The sequence below is a fragment of the Dromaius novaehollandiae genome, chromosome 1 (genome assembly GCF_036370855.1).
Source record: "Dromaius novaehollandiae isolate bDroNov1 chromosome 1, bDroNov1.hap1, whole genome shotgun sequence".
NCBI classification, from domain to species: domain Eukaryota; kingdom Metazoa; phylum Chordata; class Aves; order Casuariiformes; family Dromaiidae; genus Dromaius; species Dromaius novaehollandiae.
In genome coordinates, this window is record NC_088098.1 from 96,474,247 (window position 1) to 96,492,578 (window position 18,332).

Consider the following 18,332-nt stretch of genomic DNA (forward strand, 5'->3'; position numbering starts at 1 on the left):
AGCTAATGCCCTTCAGGCACGAGCGCTAGTATTTGCAGCACTGACTGGGACTTTTACTTGATTTGGACCTGATTTGTCTTTTTCGTTAGAGCAGTTTAGCACCCAAAGACTCCATTATGTTGAAGAAAGGCCTCAACATCTATGAAAATTAATACCTGATCACTGGAGCCTTGAAACTTCTCTTTTTGGCAAAGTCCTCCTATCCTTCTGCTTTTGTGAAATACATCTGGAGCTGCATTTTCATGGCTTGGTTAGAAATGTTTCCCTGAACTGTAGGGAATGAAGATATTTTGTTTTGACTGTGCAATAGGTGATGCCATTTCCTAACAGCTGAACTGAGCATTCAGAGACTTTAGGTACAGAAATGAGACATTAGGAACTAGTTCACATTTTTCCAGGAAAGTGGAGTATCTTCATTTGGCTGATAATATGCTCCCCTGGGACTGAGGCAGGTGAAAGGTAATATTTCTTTACTAATCTGATATAAAAAGGGCTCAGAAAATGCTTTCTCCAAATTGCTGTTATTGGTATTCTGTTAAGACAATAAAAGGTGCAGAACTGTTTATTTAACCACTTCTCTACTCTTTCATGTTTCCCAGAGAACTTGAGTAGATGCAGAGACCTGCAGGTGGAGCAGGAAGATGCTAAGTGGCTGGTCTCCTTCAGCAGTAGGTGTATAGGATACCCTTAAGAGATCTGTGCTTGCACAGTCTGGAAGTGTGATTTCAGCTCTGTCCTTGAAACACAGAGCAAGCAATGCTGCCAATTTGTATTCTTCCCCATTAAACATTTCACTGGCTTGGGAGCCTGTGCATAGCTTAAAATGTACATCCTTTGCCAGGGTTACTGCAGTGTGGTGTGGGGGGCTTGTTTTATTTTTTTGTTTTTGTTTTTGCAAAGGATGCACTTCAGATACTTGTTTGTCTGCTGCTGAGATAACATGATTCCTTTTATTTGCTTTTTTGAATATTGCAAATTTGTGTTGTCACTGTTAAGGAATTCACTACCCATGAAATCAAGTTGCTCCAGCACAGGAAGTGTAGAGGCGAATATCAGTCCACACAGCCTCTCTCTTTCTTTGCTATAGTGCTCTGCCTTTTAGGCAGCCAGCCTCAGCTTGCTCTTCCTCGCCCCTTTCCACATAGTTTGCTCTCTTCTTTCCAAAGAGCATTTCAACAAGAAAGCTGCAGGAATGCCCGGTTATGTGTCTCGCAACCAATGCATGCATCACTGAGCTAGTGTGAACACGCTTGCCCCTTTCCTTATTGTCAAGGATTTGCCTCTCTGTCAGTCCAGCTGAACTAGCAGCTGCTATGGAGACAGAACAGTATTTTAAAGCATGATTTCATATGTGTAATTTGAGAGATGCCTAATGATTTGGCAGGTCCTTGGGTATGTTGACCCTCTTCCTTCCTTCACCAGCTGTACTCATGAGAAGTTGTTCTCACCTTTTCCTCCTCTGTCCCTTTTTTCTCCTTAGTGCCTTTTAAAATGGGCCAGTAGATCCTTCACTAGCTCTGAAGTCATGGCATTTGAGGGTCTACGGCTTGATTTCTCATCTGAAGTGGAATTGCACCTGCTGAAGCATTTACCTCTTGGAGATAAAAGGACTGTTATGTTTGGCGTCTTGTAATGTGTGCATTCACCCTCACAGTGCCCGCGAGTTTTCTGGTGTGTGTTTGGTGTTCCTGAGCAGTAAGGTGGTGGTGTTCATGGCAGAAGTGCAGTGCATGGCCTGAGGCAAAGAAGTTGTTACAACAGTCTTCATCAATGGAGAATCCTCCTACAGATTGGTAAATTTACTGGTTTCAAGGCTGCTATTAGTGTAAATTTCCTGATAAGTCAAGACCATCCTGTTCTTTTGTAGCAAAACATATAATAAAAGCTTAGAATAACTGCTGAACCATCACTGGTGTAGGAAGAACTTGTTTGTAGCACTCACAGATGGGGCTTTCTTTCGGCCAGAAGAAAAATGCTTGCCCATGTTGATTTCTCAGAGAAATCATTTATTTTGGGTTTGTTTTTATTTTTATTTTTTTGTAATATGCTAACCAACATTTCTTTCTTAGGAGATGTACGTGCCCAATTCAATATAGCTCAAGGGAAGACTACCTTTTAGAGGAGAGAGGCATGGCACTTTTTGAAAACTGTGAAGGTATTTGTAAACTAGGCTCTAGAAAATGGAGACATTGAAAATCAATTAAAAATTAGGCTCGCAGCTTGCAAAATTATTAAGAAATCAGTGACCTATTGAGGACTTGTATTCTGCAATAGTTTAGAGAGAAAACTTCTAATCTGAGAAAGAAGAGAGGATTAAAACTAGTAGTGTTTTCTTAGAAGAATTTCAATCTGTACAAGATGAACTAACACACCTCTTTTAGATGACAGAAGAAAACTGGGATGTATATCACATTTGTTCTTGCTACTCACTCATAAAGAAGTGTCCTCCTTGTGTGTGCCATAGTTGCGCGCTATTGGCACCTTGTCAATCGTTAAGATAAAAGCTTAGGGAAACATCTGCTGTGTTCACTCAGCCTGTAAAAACACTCTTTTCAGAAATGGAAAGCAAGCCCAAAATAAAATAAAATAAGAGGAAAACAGGAAGGCGTGATATATGATGATTGTGTGTGTTCTTCCCATTATCTTTTTCCTCCCCCTCCATTTGGATAATCTGCTTGTGTTGCAGAAACCTCTTTTTTTTCCCTTTCCCTTTCCCTTTCCCTTTCCCTTTCCCTTTCCCTTTCCCTTTCCCTTTCCCTTTCCCTTTCCCTTTCCCTTTCCCTTTCCCCTCGCGTTATACCTGTAAGCTGTCCCTATGAAGTCAATCCAGCCTCTGTGCTCTCTCCTCTCTGACCAACAGTGTCTAAGCCATCCTGTGTGCCATGGGCTGGGTTGTGCCCTCAAGCTCAGTGCAGGAGGCGAGCCAGGCAGGCAGGCCAAGGTGTTTTCACCCAGAGGTTAGAGCTCTCTCTGTTGCAAAAAGCAGGACAAGGAGGGCTGGGAGAGAGCTGGCAGTATAATTTTGCAGGATTTACTTGAGTGTGTTGGGCCTCCTAGGACTGAAATAGGCAAGTGATGTGGGAGAAATGAGAGTCCTTGGTGCGCTGATGTCTTCTCCATGGTAGAGCAAGTGCCTGGTCAGGGCTGTTGCTCTCCTGGGGGCAGTTGGATAGTTTCCATAGGGCTCAGCACATATAGTGGGGTTCTCATGAAAGTCAGCCCTCCCCAGTTTGGGCCTTGGTCTGAACCTGAGCTTGGCAGGGACAGACCATTACTTACATCATCAGTCACCTCCAGGTAAGCTGAATCAGGCACAGGCCCAGAGCACATCTTAGAGCAGGACACAAACAATGTACTTCCTCAGCAGTTTGTTGTTGTTATGGTGTTTGTTGTTGTTTTTTAATTTAAACTTTTTGTCAGTGTTGTGTTTGCAAAACTCAAGTCTTGTGTAGTGTTTCATCTCTGAGTTGAGACCTAGTTTTCACTCAGTTTAGATTTAGGTCTCCTTTTTGGGCTGGATTTATTGTAGGATTGACTGAGGCTACATTCATTCAAAGCCATCTCGTGAATGTTTTCAAGGCATTAGCACAGTGAAAAGACAAACTCTATTGATTGTATCTAACAGCCTAACAAGCAAGGCCTTTGCTTCCTTCTTGACAAATACAGATATAAATAAATCACATATAGAGAGAGATTTAGCTATCTATATAAGTATATATATGTATACATACATTTGCTTAATTTACCCCATTACAGAAATAATGCAAACAGCCTATGTTAGGCTGGAAGGTACTAATAGCTGGCAGCTGGAGGGGTAGCTGTTCTCTGAAGAATCTGAAAAAACCTTTTAATGACTCCAGAGAAGTAACAAAGCTGTTTTATCAGTGACGAAAAAAGCTGCGGATACTGGCCCCCCTTGACTAAGGTGCCTGGCATGTGTGGCAGGTACATCCAAACTATGGGGACTGAGGAGTATCCTTGGTTGCAATAACATGGCAGGGTTATTGCTTGCAGGCAGCACATGTAGCAAGAGCAAGCAAGAGATTTGTGTTTGGACAGCAACTGAAGTGGTTGCTTCTCGAAAGAGAGTATGTGAGAGAGACTTGAGGTTTATGAGGTGGGGAACTGTTAAGCTACATACATACGGCTCCTGCTGTATTTGAAAGGTAGGTGGGTGTTTTTTGAGCATGTTTGCAGTTAAAAAACCAATTGACACCGGGTCATTTGTTTTCTGAATTTCGTTTGAATGGATGCAGAGCTCTGAATATTAGCTAACTGCTCAGGCCAAGGAGTCACAGACATTACAGACTTCTCAGATTATCTAGATGCTGATACGTGATGAGCCATGCTTTGGGTCACCTGACAGAGGGAGGCTGACCATATGTCTGGGACACATGCTGGGCGTGATGAGCCCAATGTGGGACCTGCCACTCGGATGGTGAGTGCGGCTGGGGTGTGGGGTCAGTGGTGGAGCTCCTGCACTCTCGCAGAAGCCCCTGGGTGTGGGGACCGCAGCTGGTGGTGTTGCTTCGGCTGTGGCCAGCCTCGCTCCCCTCTCTCGCAGCCAGCGCGACCTGGAGCACAGCTGCCGGCAGCTGATAAGGGAGCAGGAGTCTCCTGGAGTGCAAGGCTCGGCGAGTTCAATAAGTGCTTTCTCACAGGCAAACAAAGTACGCGCCTGTTTAAACTTTTTCCAGTCGTAACCTTTCCAGTGCTAAACAGCCTATAATGAAACTGCTTAAAAAATGATACGGCATTAAATTGTGACAACTTTATTAATGTTTAGCTTTGAGGTTTTACCTTTGGAGAGGCCTTGATAACATCTTTTGGTTTTTTTTTATTTTAAAAGTGTGCAAGTCAAGCTTGGAGACATAAAGAGTGAAGCAAAGTTAGGCATTTCTAATTTTAATGAAATAAGCTGCAATGAGAGAGAAATGTATGGTGGATCAGAGATACTAAGGTGAGAAATAGTGAGGGTTTTGCTCAAGGATCAGGCAGTAAAGTGTCACTCAGTAATTTAGGAAGAGAGGTAGTGAATATCTTAGGAGTAGGAGGAGAGCCTCCCCTAGCCTTGGATCAGAAAAAGGAGTGTGACTTCTAGCTCCCGAGACCCCAGATCTCAGAGGCTCTCTTTGAAATCGCAATGTAAGGTAACAAGAAAGGACAGCGGCAATCCACCTTTGTGTGCCAGCACAGCCAAGGGCACTGAGGGATAATATTAGGGCAGCTTCAGAGCATCTTTAACTCACACTGTGCTCCGCAACATGTACCGGCAGTGGAGCAAGTGCGGTGTCGCCTGCGCCTGGCTTGCTGCCCCTGCTCTGGGTACGGCTCTCCCGTTACCCTGGGGCCTGCTCCCAGTCCATCTGCTTCTCAGGATGCCATTTCTAACTCCCTGTAAAGTCTTTTCTTCTTCTTCTTCTTTTTTTTCTTTTTTAACCTCCAGTCAGAAGGGGAAAATGAACTTTTAACTTAGAGACACATACAAACCTGGGTCCCCAGAATGTGAGAAACCAAATCTGTTGTCTCAACCATCGCCACTGTGCTGGGAAGAGCTGAATGCTTTGCTGAATGTCTTCCATGGGACCCCATGTTCTCACAGTCAAAAATTACATCTTCCTTGAACAAAAGCTTTCCTTCCCACACGCACGCAATCTCATCCAAAGCCATGCCTAGATGAAGCCTCTCTTTCTGCTCAGCTGCATAATACTGCTCTTAAAATAGCTGCAATTTGATTCCTGTTTATGAGGTCTACCAGGCTGTAAATAAGATTAATACAGAGATACGCTTACAGCTATGGAGTTGCCTAACGTAGATTGAACTTCCTTTAATAGGTTTAGTGATCCATAATTGCATTCTTTAGTAATCGCGTTAAAGCATATTCTTTACATTGATCATTTTAGCTGTGCTTCAATTGTTTTTGAATTGATCACAATGAAACTGACTGTGATTTGGCTGGTTATCTTTAGAGCTGAACATAAAGTGATCAAACTCAGTCTGTGAAAATGTCAGAATATTTTTTAATTTCCTGGCAAAATGTCTGTAAGCTGAACATTTCTACACTTAAAGAAGAATGTTTCCAAAACAGAAAATCTCATTCAGTTGCAAAGAGACTATATTGGCCTCTGGAGGGGCTCCAAAATTGGAAAAATCTCAAGAAAGAAAAAGATGATCTCTCTAAATTTGAAGACAGTATTTTGCAAGAGATAAGATATTGATCTCAGGTTAAGTGAATTTAGGCTATACCCCTGTACTAGCCTTGTTCTAGTTAATGTGACCTATGGAAACTCAATGGGTTTTGGGGTCATCAGTTTTGCAAACAGTAAGAATTAAACTGCCCTCACTAAAATGTAAAAAGTAATAACCAAAAACTCAAAAGCTCTTTGTTTACTTATGTTTTCCTATCCTAGCCACTTCAAGTCTATTTAACCTAATAAAGAAGTAGAATATGTTAACACAAAATTGAAAAAAGAATTGAAATATTTTGTTCATTTTGATCAATTCTGCTTCCCCATGAATGTTTAAATTAGAAAGCAAAAAAGGAAAAAAAATACTATGTGATTTTTCTATCCTCCTCTCTCTCCAACTTTTTTTGGACACTCTTAGCTAAATACAGAGATAATGGAGCTTAGTCCTGACAAAGGAGAAATGCCAAGCCTGTCAGAATGGAAAGTGACTTGCTTGTTGGTGCCTATCACCAAGCTACTTTGTTTCTCTCCCCATACTGCTTTTCCTAACACTCCTCTTTTGCTCTGATAAAATTAAATTTAGTGCCATACTTGGAAAAGAAAGGCAAAATGGGATGCTGGTTTGGATGTATGTAATACATGCAGTGCAACATGTGCAATGCCACCGCGGCAGACATCAAGACTGCAGGAATTTTAAAATGAGATTATTTTGCAGAAATTTTAAGAGAAGATTTTTTTTTTTTAATCTAGTCTCCCCTCCCACATAAGACAGGCCAAGTGCTTTCACCAAATGACTTTGATTTCAAGGGATCAGGTCTCTCAAATGGCTTCATGTCTGATGCATGTGGCAATATGTGATGAGGCAGTAGCTGCAGCTGCAGGCTTCTGCTGGAGACTGTGCTGCTCAGTAGACGTTTTTTGAGGATGGGGCTCTGCTAGACTGAAATATACCCCCAGCTGCTATAACTTTTCTGATTCACGACCCTGTACAGTGTCTGGTCAGCAGGTCAACCAACTGGTTGTGCTGGTAAGCAGATCCACACACTATTGCAAAAGCTCAGCTCATGCTGTGGAGGATCATGAAAGTCTCACTGTGTTCTGCCTCTCCCTTGCTATATAACACTTGACAGCTCTGTATGTTTTTCAGTGGTTTAATTAGCCTTGTATCAGTGGATTAAGAAAAGCAAAGGTATAGTGACTACTTTGATGGAGTTCTGAAGGCTGTGAAAAAAGACCTAAGGTAAAGCGGGATTTCAGCTATCTGTACCTGACATCCTCCCCAATAAGCTTGCTTTAGTTTTTTCCCTGGAGCTTTCCCTGCATCTGTGATGAGCTGCATTCAGATTAACATTGTTAGTGTTTCGGTATGAACAAACAGGCCGCTGCAAGCAGAATTTATTCACTCTTTGACTCCACATTTGAACCAGTAATGTATGGCTTGGTTTTCACTTGTTGCTTAGCATTGCAATGTCAGGGCTGGCTTCCTTTTAAGGGATGAAACATTCCTTTTAAGGGATGAAACAAAACAAAACCAGAAAATGTATGTTTGGGTGCTTACCGCTACTCTTTGCCAATGCAGCAAAAAGGCAGACTGCACAGGTTTCACTTGCTATCTGGGACTTCTTTTCTGCCACTGCTTCTAATACTGTGCTTCATGCATAGCTAAGGGTCTAATGTTGCTGATGCAACTGTACTTGTTTAATTTCATCCCCCTAACTATGCCACTTGGTGTGCTTAGTCATCTGCTTAAAAATCCTTTTGTTAAGATGAAGAACCAAACACAACATCCAGTGTTTGATCCCATCTATTTATATGTTGCTAACATCCTTTGCTTTTATGTTCAGCTTGTTTCTACAAAAATAGAGAAATATTAATTGAGCTGTTAAGGATCAGAGTTGTCCTTCTCTCATGATTAGATGGTCTGCAGAGGATGTTCCTTTGGAAAAGGGGAAAAGCTTTGGTGCTCTCTAGCATCACTGTCAAGAGAGAGGCTGTATGTTGACGTGGGCTATATGTTATTATTCTGATGGGCTAAATATTTTTGCTCATAGGAACTGTGGTCAGACTCTTTCAACTTCTGTGAAATCAGAAGAAACTGAAGGCTCATTTTAGCCAGCTTGACTTCTGATCATCTGTTTAATGCTGTGGTTCTTAGAAGGTGGGGGCGCTCTGCAGCCTGTCTTTTTGTTAGGTTTGGCACTATCAGCGTGGCTGATATGATGACGATCTGCAGTGAATGGAGCTCTGTAACACTGTAAAATCAGTGAGGGGTGAATCACGATCAGATATTTAGGACAACCAGAAAGGCAAAAAATTTTTTTCCCAGTCCACTATCTGGGATACGTGCTTTTTGCCTGAGGTTTTTTATACTGTAGACCAAATGCTGGGGATTTTGAATGTCTCACCTGAGGGGTAGGTTCCTGCACAGATGAAGCCAGCTGAGAAATTCCTCAATACATTTAGCTCACCATATGTTTTCAGAAAATTCTTCTCCTGGAATAAGCATTCTTAAAAACAGGAGCACTGAAAGACTTAGCATCTGTTCATTTACTTGCTAAGACCTAAAGTGCACTTAGACAAGAGACAGTAAGTGGTGGAGATGAGGGAAGGAGAAAATATAATTAAATGATCCCCTCTTTCCTCCTGAAATACTTACATACCCACAGATTCTAAAAAAATCACCATTTTCTTGATGCTGTATGCTTTTCTTATTTCTATTAAATTAAGCATTTACTGCAAGTGTGTGTGAACCTCAGGCTGAACTTCATGTTGAAGTCTGATTTTTGTATCGTTGAAAATCTCACCCAGATTAATTTGCTTCTGAGAGTGAGGTCAGTAGCAAGAAAAGCATTTTTGTCAGCTTAAATTCTCTATCAGTGGCTTTAATATGCCCAGGCCTTGAAGAAAGCACTTTTAGTTTGAAAGAAGGTGGCCTTTCTGTCGGTGCTCGGCCTTTCTAACCTATGAATCTCTGCTTAAGTGTAGTTAAGCAAGATGCTCACAGAAAAATATCACAGCTTTTTCATGCCCTGTCAGAATATGTTGTAACTGTTAGAAAGATAAAATTTTTAAATATGCCATGTGTGCTGTTTTGTTTTTTTGTTTGTTTGTTGTTCGTTTTCAACCTCCATCCTTTCACTTCTTCCATGTGAGATGGCTCTCCCTAGTCTGCCAGGCGATTGTTTTCAGCAAGGGCACCACCACTTCATTTCTTCATGTGAGTGTGTGTAAGAGCAGGGTGTCAATGTCAAAAGATGGTCTGCGCTCCTTCTCTCAGACGAGTCGGGAGCAACCCATCATGCCCAAGGGTAGGCAGTGAGCATCCTTTCTTGTGCGACTGGTTCCTAAGGTTATGGCTGGGAATAGAGCCAGGCCTCACTGTTTTCCTAGAAGCAGCATCAATTGCCATTCTTCTTACAAACCTCTTGTGTCATATGCAAGAAGGAAAGTTGGGATGAAATCTCAGGTGCTAAATCTACTGGATGCTAAGGCACCCTGCTGAGGCCGTGGAACCAGACCTCTGTTAATTCAGAAGAGAGATGCTCTGTTTTAAGTGCTAGTATTTGGAGGAAAAAAAAATTGGGAAGGAGAAGGAAGATTAGCATTGCACTGTAACTCATCCTTGAGTTTAAGGCAGCTCCTGACCTTCTGCCCTTGTTTAGTGCCTTGTTCTCAGGAGAGAGAAAAGCCCATGTGAATGTGTCTGGAGAAGCAGTTGAGACATCTTGGCTTTTCTTCTGAAAGGGTACAAAATACAGCAGACATCTCAAACAAACCAGAATCAATATGTTGCCTAGAGGTAGTGAAGATGGATGGTTTCGAGTGCAGTGTGCCACTGGTGACTGTCATAGAAATTGAAAGGAGTTTGGAGCGAGCATGATATCCTCGCACTTCATGCTGTGTATTGCCATAGTGGCAGGAGCAAAGGTGCAGATGTGGCAATAGGTTGAGCAGGGGGCAGATAGGAGGGAGCTTGTCTGAAGATGCTGGCGTTAAAGTAGAACATGCTCAGATTGAGGGGTAAGCTCAGGGAGGGGACGGATGTCTTTTAAGTGCTGTGGGAGGCTGGTACTGTGCTATTTTTATTTATGTAGAGTTCTGAGAAGGCTTAAAAGGGGCCCTAATATGATCCAGGTACTTTTGAAATAAGGTAGAAATACATGACAAAAATACCCCCAGTGCAGAAGTACAAATGAATATTTCAGAGAAAGTGACAGTAAAATGAATTTAGGGTTGAGAACTCATTTTAATAATGTAGGCTGATCTACAGCACCTTCATTTTTCATCTGTAAAATGGGGCTAATGATGCTGACCCACTTTGTAAATGAGCCCTGAGATCTTCTGAAGAAAAGCAGCACCAACAGAAGTGGTGGTGACAGAAATCAGTGTTACAGATGTGGTATAATTGTTTCAAACTAAAGTGTTAAAAGTACCAGGACATCCAGAGTAGAAGTTAAAGAAATCCAAATATTTTTAAGCGTGGAAATGCTCTCATACAGTATTTGAACACTTCTGCTGAGGAGCGATGCCATATGGTAACCGTGCAATTATAAGCAATGTGTGTTGTTTTTTTATAGTTGTGGATCAAACTGATCTTTTTAAAAAAGCATGAGTTTTCTGGAGTCGGCTCCTTCTGCTGTCTGTGTGTTGCTGTTGCTCTCCGATGCCACGTTGTAGGCTGTTTCCCAAGCCTCTCATCCTTTGCTCCTTGATGCTCTCAAGGCCCTTTGGCCTGGGACCAACAAGTCCCATCCTTTTCACCCTCAGTCAGTGCTGTCTGTGCTGCCAGAGCTGACTTGCACTTTGCCCCTTCAGTTTTGCAACAATCAGAAGAAAAATCTCTGCAAATCTCAAACAAATAAGTAACTAGGAGGTGATTAGAAATGGATCACTTAAAAATATAATTAAAAAAATGCCAGGCTCTCCAGGCATAATCCCTCGACTAGGGAAAGAGATTGTACTTTATTCCACTAATGTGTTTTATTGACTCTGCTTATATTAAAACAAACAAAAAACAAAAAAACAAAAACCCCTTGGCTTCTGAGATCCTATCCATGTATATTTAATATTGAGGGTGCAGATATTCTTTGGGACTTCAAGATAAGCAGGTGAATAAACCTTTACTAGATGAGAGCATTAGAAGCCAAGGCAAAGCATGAAGCTGCTGTAGGAAGACCTCATGAGGTGCTGCAATAAATGGCAGTGGGAGTGTACTTACCTGCTGCTCTTCAGGTATTCCAGGGCCTGTTGTTCAGTGTGTTTGGTTTTGACATGTAGAATGATTGTAAAAGAAATAAAGAAAACACCATTTTCATTATTATTTTTGGGGTGTTTGTTTCTTAGTTGGCTAAAACTTTATGTGCTAGAGGATGTAACAGGAATGTTGGCTTTTATCATGTCTTTATATTGATGTGCCTGAGACCAGAATAGAACCTTACGCTAATAGAAAGATGGAGTTGGCTGAAAATTCAGCTAATAATGGAAAGCTACCTTCCACTTTAGCTATGCAGCCTCACTCTATAATAATAAATCTGTCAGCCTTTCTCCCTTCTTGTAGTTACAAATGTTTGCAGACTTTTCATTTTAGCAGAGGGGACATTTGTATAAAAGAAAGGAAGAAAGTTTATATGATTTTTGTCTGTTAAGTAAGTAAATGTTATGTGCAGTTTTTGTAATTTTGAATCTACGGGGGTTTGAAAAGTATGTGTACTCCCCCATTTTTGACAATGCTATTTGACAGATTAAGAAATAAAATGCTAAAGTAATCTTGCATCTGAAAACAAAGTGGAAATAGAGCAGATGTCATTCTGCAAATGGGGAGTAAAAAGGTTTTTGTGTTTGCCAGCATGCACAGTTTAGAATAATTTCAGTGCATCAGGAATTGAGCTTTAAATTATTCTAAAGTGGTTGATAAGTGGAAGCAACACAGTTAAATTTATTAAAGCATTTTTTTGGTAAATAATTGACATAATGTTAAAATAAGACAGTACATTACATATTATAAAATAATACATTATGTAAATAGATGTAGCACATTTCCTTCTTCTTGAAACTAGATTCTACATTGTGACTAAGAATTTGGAAAGAGCTCAGTCAGTTTCTCTCTAAGGGCACAGGCATTTTACCTGTGGAAAATATGCAGATGTGTTGTTTAAACTACTTTCTCTATCTCCATACAGCTTTTAGTTTGTTTTTGAAATTAAAAAAAAAAAACAAAAAAAAACCCAAAACAGATCTAGAGGGAAACACAGGCCAGCTTACTTAGTACAAGTGGCTGGAGGAAAAGACCAGGAACTTGACATGTCCCCCAGTGTAACTTAAACTGTTTTCAGAGATCTATTTCTCTGGGCGATTTGCTGCTGCTGAACTCGTACATTTGTCTATACCTAATACAAATGCTGGTTTGAATGCTGTCTTTTTGATTATCTTTTAATATGGGTGTGTATTTGTGCTTTATAAAGGCAATGATACAATTGTAGTAAAATGGACAGTTATTTTCAGATTTTCTGGAAATCAGATTTAAGGTAGAGCATCTCTCCAGAGTCCTTACCTAGGTAACACACTACTCGGATCCCTCTACTACTTCTTGCCTGTTTGACCGGCCCTGTTACATGCCTCAGCAAGGCCTCTGTAATGACATGGGGATCTGTCCTCTTTTTGCTGTCAGCTGGTTGCAAAAATTTCTCTTCCTTTACTGGCAGAATTGATACTTGTAGTGAGTCCATAGTGTGAGTGGGCACCTTGTTTTGGAAGTTTTGCTTACAAATAGTTTAGGAAAGTTTTGCTAAATGCTGAACATAGGCATGAATAGCATAAAGTATAAGCATAAGACATGGTTTTTATGTCTTCTGCTAGTAAGCAAACAGGCTGTACTCTGTAATAACTGCCTGGAGCAGTTAACTGATATCAGTTGTTAACTCTTTATCAATGAGGTGCTGATGAAACCTATATTTAGAATATGAACAAACATTTGTTGCAATAGACACTCTCTCACTCTCAGGAAACTATTCTCAGGCTTTCTACTATGTAAGGAAGGTATTTTCCCCAGGCTCTTAGCTGTGTTGAAGGAGACTACTAAGAACATTTTGGAACATGAAAATGTACTAAATGCCTAGTAAACTGGGTGAGGCTCAGCATCTAACGTAGCAGGGGAGGCACCAAGTTCTCATGACACCTTTCTCGTGTGCCCCTATAAACTTAATTCCAAGTTACTTATGCTCAATCCATGTAAAATATGTTTCTCAGAAAATCTGTCCAGCGGTGGTTGTTTTTTTTTTAATTCTTTTCCTCTGTTTCTTTCCATCCTGTGTAACAGTGGGTGATCACAACATTATTTCACGACTATGCATCTTTGTTTTTCTCTCGAACGTTAAAGAACAACAATTTTCAGAACAGTGTCCTTCTGTCTGATCTCTCCGGACAGACGAAGACACTTGGGTAGAACTAAGAGCAATGTAGGGTGAACGTAAACAGAGGACTTCAATCTCCGCACCTTTTCTGATCTGTATTTACTAAGTCCTTGTACGTGTAAGTAAATAATTAAGCAGTTTATAATGGTGAATGTAGATTTTGCCACCCACAGCTGACATTCAAGACATAGCCATAAGCTCTGGAAGGGACATTAAGCAATTCACTTTACTATGGTTTACCCTCTCATTGCAGACGATACACCAGTGTTGTGGTCAGCACTACGATAACCCTGTACTTACGGAGAAGCGCTTGATATACATCTCTCAGGAAGTATGTATCTTCGAAATTTCCACATTTCTCAATGTGATGGGTATTCAGAGGTGACTGTTTAACATTCAGAGAGAGACAGAAATGTTTGATATTGTCACAGGGAGTGGATAAGGGAGCACCCTCTCTTCCCATCCCCTCTCCTCCTCCTTCCTTTTCCACCTTACTGCCTGGTACAAATTCGTCTCATGGCTATATGGGTATAAGCCCATAGAAACATCACTTGAAGTAAATGGATTTTTTGCTAGTGTGGCTTGGAGCAAGGTTTTTTTCTCTCTTCATAGTCTTTATCTAAGCCTGCTGGAATTAGCAAAAGAAGACAAATAGTTAGACAACAATAATATGGAAAAATTGCTCCAATTTTCCTAAATGCATCAAGGTATTTGTTACATGCAATTTAAATACAAAATGATATGCAGGAAGTGACTGTAGAGTTTAAATATGCAGCAGGACTTGCTGTGTTATTTCCACCTCTTCTCTTCCCCTGACATCTTCTCACTTGTTTCATTTTTTCCTCTGTTCTTCCTTGGTACCGGTTCCTCATCTTATTTGTATCATGGTTTAGTTCTTCTCAGAGCTGTACCTTTGCTCAGCAGTGATATGCCCAATTACCCTTTCTGTCGGAGCCCTCCTCCAAAATCCACACCACCCAGGCTTGTCACATGGCAGGCTTTTGCACTTTTTCCTTTTCTTGCTTCTGCCTGCCTCTGCCTGCATCACCATGGTGCCTTTTAACTGGGTGACTCCCTGACCCTTTCCCTTAATGTGTATGGAAGGCAGCTAGGAGCACAGCACTAGCTAGCCTTGTGAAAATTGGCAAGGGGAAAACCACGTTGAGGGATATGACCTGAAACCTCCTTCCAAACGTCGCTGTGATTTTATGTATGAAGGACCACAAAGACCCTGTGGTATAGCCATAGCTCCCCATACCTACCCCCACACCATGCTCTCAGTATGGACCCGCAGTCCCTGAGAGGGGACAGGATGGGTGGGAGCTTGGAGGACAGCAAGTGAATGGGTCCATGGGAGGAATGGAGAGTGGGACGTTCAGCTGGAGGTTGGAGGGCATCAGAGGAGGATATATTAAGCCCATCGCTGGGGAGAGCAGGGATGCCTCGTGCAGAAAGCAATGAAAATGGAGGTAGTAAGGAGCAAAGAACTGACGGGTGTTATAAAGCACTTCTGGAGTGCTCACTGAGCCTATTCCTCAGAGGGAAAAAAAAAACAATACGACCTTTTTACAGCACAGTACTTAAATTGAACCAGATAAAGAATGACCCTTTTGGCTGGGTTTTTATCCGGGGTCTCCAAATCCAGCTGCTACTTCTTTTAATCAAAGTCTGCTCTGAACCCTGCCACTGCTCTCCTCTTTGGTGTTGTTTTCTTTTGCCTCCTGTCTTCTCTCTCACATGCATCTCTGAATTTACAGTTTCAGTTGTGGTTTCTTTCCTTCTGCTGTGCTCACCATGTGAGACTTTGAAGTGGGAGTGGGGTGGAAGAGAGAAAGGAGTAAGTGCAGCCTGCAGCCCTGCAGGTTGTTTCGGAGATGGGGAGTGACCCCGGAGAATCAGCTCTCTTGCTGGGCTTGTGAAGACAAGGGAAAAGATAGAATTAATGAGATGAGCATGAAAATACAAATATTGCTTGTTTTCATGAGCCTGTGCTCTTCCTGTTCAAATTGGATATTTGAGCATCCGGGGGTGTGCATGGGTGTGTGTTTGAAGGTCTAGGGGGTGTAGAAACAACTATGATGTGCCTGGTTTGGGTTAGTAGAAACTTTCCCCTTAAGCTGCTCCATCTGCAGAGCTGGATTTCTGTCTCTTCTTGCCAGCAGCTGGCATTTCTGACTATTGTTTGGCCTGTTTCAGTGAACTTGTTTGGCTGGCATATTGTATGGGATATCGCTTTGTCCAGTAGCAGTTATACTCTGCTGGGCAGATATAATACCCATCAGCTTTTATCCTCTCTTAATTCACTCTGATACAGTTTGATTTCTCAGCTAGAGAGTCATTTTTAATATGTCTGATGGTATGATAGTACTTGTAGGAAAGGAGAAGAGCATATTAGTGTGCTGAAATTGTAAGCAGAACTAGAAGAGAAAGATCTTGGGAGAAATTGGGTGTGTTTATGACAGTATTGTGACAGGAATTTTAGGGAAGGAAAGACGTTTTGGAGTAACCCCTGGAATATCCCCAACCTGGAGCCCTAACAGCAGTCATGTGGCACTTCTGTGTTTTCCTCTACTCTTTCCAGCTGTTAGTCCCACACTGTAAAGTGTCTTAAAGAAATCCTTTTGGGAGCGATAAGAAATGGATGTTTACTTTTGGCTAGGCTTTCCAGAGGAGCTGAAATTATGCCGAGAGCAAGGTGTGCAGGTCATTCAGAGATGGAGTGTTGGTCATTCTGGGAGGGCAAGCTAAACAGAAATAGAGCCCCAGTCTCAGCTTTGACTGCTGATTTCCAGTGCAAGGTTTAAAGCAATGAATGCATGCCACGGTGCTCTTAATTTATCTTTCGGTTTTTCAAAACCTCTGTATTACCCAGAATTGAATGGAGTGCATTTTCCTGAGCCCAGTGTGTGTGTGTGTGTATGTGTGTGTGTTTGTGGAGAGTGGATGGAAACGGAGCAATTGGCAGGAAACAGGCTGCTGATGGTCTGAGATAAGGAAATAGGTGAGGCTTTGTGATGGGCTGTCAAGAGTTTTGTCCTCTGAGATACTTGATGGTTTTGTATAGGAACTCTCTTCCCCGCTGGTGATCGGAGCCTGTTTGTACTCCTGATCCATGTCTGCAACAGCCTGGTCTGATATAACACTGCTTCTCACTGACGACCGCCTGGTGAGGCGCCCACCAGGTGGACAGTGTGAGGGAGTGTGGAGGGGAAACTTGTCAAACTGTAAATAGTGAGCAAGAGCAGTATTTTAGTGTGGCACACAGAGTATGGCACACAGAGTATAAATGACACACTTCTATGAAATGAGGGGCAGAGTAACATCAACGGTTGTGACTATGAGTCTTATTAGATGTGGTGTGATTACCCTTAAGAAAAAAGTACTGAAAGCTGTTCCTTGCAGTTTCCAATGCAATGGGATAACATCATAGGGGAGGCAGGAAAATACTATCTTAGTCCAGGACATCCTTGTCCTTAGTCAAGGACAGCTTTGGTTCTCTGCTTTTTCCATTTAAAAAATTACGATATGGTTTGCCATCACTGCCACCTCTGTCTCTTATATGTCTCCTGCTGTATGAAAGAGGTTGTACTGTAATCAGTTACTCCTGTTTAATAGAATACTATTTTCCCTCATTCCCCCCGTGGAAGCTTTCATGGTTTTTGTGACTTTTATAGAAGAGTTAGTCACATAGCGTTCCATAAATTCTCTGGCCAGTTCTCTGAAGACCAGGCTGATCTCAGTTCAGTTGAATGCATGTGGTACTCTTCAAGGTGATTGTCTTAAAAGTTGCAAACATGGAACGTAAAAATCTCCAAATGTCTGTCCTGTTCATCAATAGATAGTGCCCTTTGCTTTTCAAGACCTGCCTATTGTTTTTCAAAGTGTATTTGTACCAGTTGCAGCATCAACGGCACCATAGCTTTATTAGGGGCATGGCAAACTCCCTGGATACTCCTTCATGCTGGGACGCGGATTGCCCAGTGGCTTCCTCATCTCCAAACTGGGTGCTTCTCATTCCTCTGTACCATGCAGGCACTACCTCAGTACCACAAGAGGGGCAAGATCATGGCTAAGACTAGAGTTGAAGGATCAAAGGAAAAATTCTCTCTGGGGATCTGACTTTTGCATCTAGAGCGGCAAAGGGTTCTTCTGAGGCAGATGAATGTCAGCTGATACACAGAGGGCAAAATTTAAGTCACAGTTTATTACAGCAGGACCAAATGGTCCCTCAGGGTTTTATAGATGGTCCGTAACTAGTCACTCACTGGGGAGTCTGATTTTTCTCACTTTTAAAACAAATCCTCCTTTCCAAGCCATTGAGCTTATTAAAGACTGCTTAAATAAGCTGTTTGTAATTGTTGCTAATTGTTTCCCTCTGTTTATTTAATAGACTAAATATATTTATAAAATCCATCTCAGTTCCCCTGTGACTAACATTAGCACATTTGGTTATTTTAGTTCCCTTATCCCTGTCATGTAACCATGAACAAACTAATATATATTGTAGTCGGCTGCCATCTGATTTCTCAGCGAACATTCATTTTTGCCTTCAGATCTTTGAGCAGTCTCTCCAAAAACCACATTAACCACATCTTGTGCCTTGTATTTTCCTTTTTTTCAGGTAATTTGTAGATCTTTGTAGAGATTTGCGACACACAAAACCCTTTTCCCTGCAGGCAATCTCTGCACTTTATACTGTATTCCTAATCTTTTTGTTACTGTTTGTATGTGCCTG

The 18,332-nt window shown here is 41.6% G+C and overlaps 1 long non-coding RNA gene across 1 annotated transcript in view; it reads left to right on the forward strand.

The window, feature by feature from the left end:
- The first annotated feature begins 4,285 nt into the window (after positions 1 to 4,285).
- Positions 4,286 to 18,332, forward strand: part of LOC135330133 (uncharacterized) — a 102,824-nt gene continuing 88,777 nt past the window's right edge. The window contains exons 1-2 of the long non-coding RNA XR_010391943.1: positions 4,286 to 4,438; positions 13,851 to 13,928. This is a non-coding gene — a long non-coding RNA (uncharacterized LOC135330133). The remainder of the gene's footprint in view (positions 4,439 to 13,850; positions 13,929 to 18,332) is intronic.